At 43.8% G+C, this 5,594-nt stretch overlaps 1 pseudogene; it reads left to right on the top strand.

The window, feature by feature from the left end:
* The first annotated feature begins 2,535 nt into the window (after positions 1-2,535).
* Positions 2,536-3,506, top strand: LOC125621457 (olfactory receptor 10A7-like; annotated as a pseudogene).
* Positions 3,507-5,594: the final 2,088 nt, after the last annotated feature.

Here is a 5,594-nt window from a genome sequence, read left to right as displayed (position 1 = left end):
CAATCAGTGGTGATTCAGTCTCGCCTTCCCACAGAGATGCCCGTCAGTGTTAATATTGCCGTGTAACCGATGGGGGGACTGAGGCAGAGAGAGGGGGAATATCTTCCTGTTGCTCACCGTCATTGGCAGAAATTGGAACAAAATTACAGAATCTAGAGACAAGAAAGGAAAACTCCATTCCCTCCTACCTATCTCTCTGCCAGGAATGGCCCCAATACTACATTTAGTAGTGTCTGCTCCACTTTACTTTTAAATAACCCAATCAATGAGGAGAATAGGGATTTCCAGACTGGACCAGATCCCAGGTCCATTTATCCCAGTCTCCTGTTTCTGACAGTGGCAGCTCCAGAGGCTGCAGAGGAATGTGTAATAATGTTGCAGTAACACTTGTGGAATGATCTGCCCCCAAAATCAGATCTCATCCTGATCTCTAATAGTTAGAGATGGGCTTAAACCCTTAACTCCGAGGTGTAAGATCCCTTCCAGAACTCTTGTTAAACTCCAGATAGAATCATAGAAATATAGGGCTGCAAGGGACCTTGAGAGGTCATATAGTCCATCCGCCAGTGCTGAGTCAGGACCAACTATACCGAGACCATCCCTGGGAGGTGTTTGTCCAACCTGTTCTAAAAACTTCCAGTGACGGGGATTCCACAGCTCACCTTGGTAACTTGTTCCAATGTTGAACTATCCTTATAAATAGGTTTCCCCCCCAATATCTAACCTAAATTTCTCTTGCTGCAGAGTAAGATCTGACTTCTTATCCTACCTTCAGTGGATGGGGAGGACGATTGATTACCATCCTCTTTATAACAGCCCTTTACATAATTGAAGACGATCAGATCCCCTGTCAGTCTTTTTTTAATTTTTTTTTCATATAAAAGTAAAGTTCCTTTTTGAATCTTGTTATGTTCTTGGCCCAAACAACTTCCTGTGGCAATGAGTTCCACTGTCTAATTACTGGCTTCCAAGCAAGGCAGTTTCACAGCCTGATACTTCTCACTGTCAGGATATATTGCCTAATATTCACCCTAAATTTTCCCTTATTTATTACCTCCCTTTACTTTGAGATTTGCTTTGTTAATCATTTATCAGCTAATTCCTGTTTACATTTTCCAATATTTTTAGGCTGTTTTCTCTCTCCCTGCTTACTTGCTATTAGAACTGGTTGAAAAATGGAAAATCAGTTTCATGAAAAATGTTGATATTTGAAAGTTATTTCCATTTATCAGGAAGAAGTTTACATTTTTTCAAACTTTTGATGATTTTAAAAAAAAATGAATACATTACATTTAAACTTTTTGGTTTTTTTTTCCTCTTTCTTTTTCCTGCTTACCACTTGGTGCAATAAAATGAATAGTTTTCAGAGTAGCAGCCATGTTAGTCTTTATTTACAAAAAGAAAAGGAGTACTTGTGGCACCTTAGACTAACAAATTTATTTGAGCATAAGCTTTCCTCAGATAAATTTGTTGGTCTCTAAGGTGCCACAAGTACTCCTTTTCTTTTTTAAAATGAATACTGACATTTTCCCCCATCTTCCCCTGCTTTTATTCTTTTTTTTTCTTTTTGCCATGCAATATATTTAAAAAGAAATCCTCAATTTTTAAAAAATTACCAAATGGCAAAGTATCAGACTTTCATTTTTCCTTTTAACTCTCAGTAACTTTTCCAAAGTTGTGGAAGTGCAGAGTGGGAAATGGAGATAGAAAGGAATTGTGAACAAAAAATAAAATACCTCGGACATGATGGATGGCATATTTTCTTAATCATGTGAGTTTATATCTCTTGTAAATGTACAGCTTTGCTAGTGTAGATGACTATGGGGATTTTGATCATTCACTTTTCAGAATGTCACTAAGCAGTTTGAATCAATAATATCCCTTGGTAGAGAAATCCAAAAGTTAATATGTGATGATCACAAAGCAGCATAAAAACTGATCTGCATGGTACAACATAAATGAAATCAAACAATGACCACCTAAAAAGGCTTAGGAGGTGAAGACTTGGACTGGCTCAACTACATTCATGGAGTGTTGGGTTCTGTCGGGGACAATGGAAGCTTCTGAAGTCCAAACCAAGCTGATTCACAGCCAGCAAAATTGTGGGGTGTTTTACCAGCCAAAACGAGGAGGTCTGAATTCAGGGAATCCAGTGCCTACACCTTCATTTGCCAGACGCCTCCTGGTGAGCTGGTTTCCTCACTGCACACCACTAGTGTCAGCTTTTTGGAGCAGAATCAAGGGAGCATGGCTTAGTCTCTTGTTAGTCAGATCAATTCGGGTCTTTACACAAACCTGAGCTTGCCTTAGCAACATGTTTGTGTGTCAATTTTTCTCACTCACTCTCAGATGTCATCAGCCTCTATTGTCTCACTCCCAGCCCATCAGCCTGTATGCTCAGCTCAGTATTTGGGCGAGTGACCTGAAGGAGAGGGAGCATTTGAACATTAATGTATTTAAATTGACAATGTGATACTGACATTTAACAAATGCCATTCTCATTCTAGTGTAGCGTTTGGTTCCTTTCCCCCATGGCAGACAAGGAACAGGGAAATCAAACCTCCCTCACAGAATTCATCCTCCTGGGATTTGGGAATATCCCCAAACTGCAGATCCTTCTCTTTCTGCTGATCCTTGTGATTTACATTGTGACCATGGCTGGGAACATCCTCATTGTTGTGCTAGTTGTGACTGATCGGCACCTTCACACCCCTATGTACTTCTTCCTGGGGAACTTGTCCTGCCTGGAGACCTGCTACACCTCCGCCCTCCTGCCCAGGATGCTGGCCAGTCTCCTGACTGGGGACAGAACCATTTCTGTTGGTGGCTGCATCACACAATGTTACTTTGTTGGCTTCTTTGCAGCCACCGAGTGTTATCTCCTAGCAGTGATGTCTTATGATCGGTACCTAGTGATATGCAAACCGCTGCATTATGCAACTCTTATGAATGGCAGTTTCTGCCTCCAGCTAGCAGCTGGATCTTGGATAAATGGATTTCTAGCTATTATCATAATAGTTTCTCTTATGTTACAATTAACTTTCTGTGGTCCCAATGAAATCAATCATTTCTTCTGTGAATCTACACAAATAATAAATCTCTGCTGCAATGACATCTACCAGGTGGAGCTTGTAATCACCACTATGGCTGCTTTATTTACCCTGCCCCCATTTGCTTTAACTGGGACATCCTATGTTTGTATCATCTCCACCATCCTGCAGATCCCTTCCACCACTGGGAGGTGAAAGGCCTTTTCTACCTGCTCCTCTCACCTCATCATGGTGACAATTTTCTATGGAACTCTGATCATTGTGTATCTGCTACCAAAAAGCAACACACTCAGAGACCTCAACGAAGTGTTCTCTGTCTTCTACGCAGTTCTGACTCCTATGGCCAATCCCTTCATATACAGCCTGAGAAACAAAGAGGTGAAAGAGGCTTTGAGAAAAATTGTCAGTAAATGTGTAGATTTTATAAGAATTCAGAAATGCTACTGTATTTTTTGAAAGACAAAATAATGATGAGGGCAGCTGATTTACACTTTAATGCTCAGATATTGTGTAGCCCTTACTTCATTCTCGGTCTTTGGTAGGGTGAACTTGTAATGCTTGAGGATGTGCAAAGATTTGAAAGAGCCAGGATCTTTGTGTTCAAATAAAATTGAACTTTATTTTACTTGTTGAATGGGGGTAGATAATATTTTTTTGGTGAATTCCATAGACTAAAACAAAGTAAGAATGTAAAATAATGACTTAAGGCTGGATCCACAAAGGGACTTAGGCATTGCAAAGCCTAACTTCTAGTGTCTTGCTAGCCAATGAAATCCACACCCAGGCTTGTGGAATTAGGGCACATGTCTACATTGAAATAAAAAGGTCCACGGCAAGGCTGTTGCTGGCCCAGATCAGCTGACTTGCGCTCGTGGGCCTTGGGCCACAGGGCTAAAAATGGCAGTGTAAACATTTGGGCTTGGGCTGGAGCCCGGGCTCTGAACCCTGTGATGTGGGTGGGTCTCAGAGCCCAGTCTGCAGTCAAATCCCAGACATCTACACAGCTATATTTAGCTCCTCAACCCAAACCCTGTGAGCTCAAGTCAAATATCCCAGGCTCTGAGACTTGGGGCCATGGGATTTTTATTGCAGTGTAGATGAACTAATACAGTTTAAGGCCAGAAAGAATGGCCAGATCTTGTAGTCCAAGTCCCTGTACAGCACAGGCCACCGACACTCCCTTACCCCAGCACCCGCACACTAAACCCAACAACCAAAAGGAGACCAAAGTATCACAGCCCTCAGGAGATGAGACTATGATGTGCCACAGGCAGAGAACAGGAGGGACCAAGGGGCACCAGTTCCTGAAGCCCCCACAATGCCAGGGAGGAGATTAAGTGAGACACACCGAGATAATCCTGGCAAGTAACCCGCACCCCCCATGCTGCAAAAGAAAGTGACTCCCCCACAAGGTCACTGCCAGTCTCACCAGGGGGAAATTCTTCCCAATCCCACATGTGGTGATCACTTAGACCCTGGTCATGTGATCAAGAATCAGCCAGCTCAGCACCTGAGAGAGAGAGAATGCTTGGTGCCCCCTCAGAACCCTGGACATCTCTGCCAATTTCCCATCTCCAGCCATGGCCATCCCTCATGCTTCAGAGGAAGAAGACAAAAAAATACATCAGGGTACAAAAAAAAAAATCCCTTCCTCACCCCTGCAGGTGGCCAGCTGAAATTCTGAAACATGAACTTTAAGCCCTGGTCTACACTAGGACTTTAGGTCGAATTTAGCAGCGTTAAATCGATGTAAACCTGCACCCATCCACACAATGAAGACCTTTATTTCGACTTAAAGGGCTCTTAAAATCGATTTCCTTACTCCACCCCTGACAAGTGGATTAGCGCTTAAATCGACGTTGCCGGCTCGAATTTGGGGTACTGTGGACACAATTCGATGGTATTGGCCTCCGGGAGCTATCCCAGAGTGCTCCATTATGACCGCTCTGGACAGCACTCTCAACTCAGATGCACTGGCCAGGTAGACAGGAAAAGAACCGCAAACTTTTGAATCTCATTTCCTGTTTGGCCAGCGTGGCAAGCTGCAGGTGACCATGCAGAGCTCATCAGCACAGGTGACCATGATGGAGTCCCAGAATCGCAAAAGAGCTCCAGCATGGACCGAACGGGAGGTACGGGATCTGATCGCTGTTTGGGGAGAGGAATCCGTGCTATCAGAACTCCGTTCCAGTTTTCGAAATGCCAAAACCTTTCTGAAAATCTCCCAGGGCATGAAGGACAGAGGCCATAACAGGGACCCGAAGCAGTGCCGCGTGAAACTGAAGGAGCTGAGGCAAGCCTACCAGAAAACCAGAGAGGCGAACAGCCGCTCTGGGTCAGAGCCCCAAACATGCCGCTTCTATGATGAGCTGCATGCCATTTTAGGGGGTTCAGCCACCACTACCCCAGCCGTGTTGTTTGACTCCTTCAATGGAGATGGAGGCAATACGGAAGTAGGTTTTGGGGACGAAGAAGATGATGATGAGGAGGTTGTAGATAGCTCACAGCAAGCAAGCGGAGAAACCGGTTTTCCCGACAGCCAGG

The sequence above is a fragment of the Caretta caretta genome, chromosome 14, assembly GCF_965140235.1.
Source record: "Caretta caretta isolate rCarCar2 chromosome 14, rCarCar1.hap1, whole genome shotgun sequence".
Taxonomy (NCBI): Eukaryota; Metazoa; Chordata; order Testudines; family Cheloniidae; genus Caretta; species Caretta caretta.
This window is presented reverse-complemented; position numbering and strand designations above follow the sequence as displayed.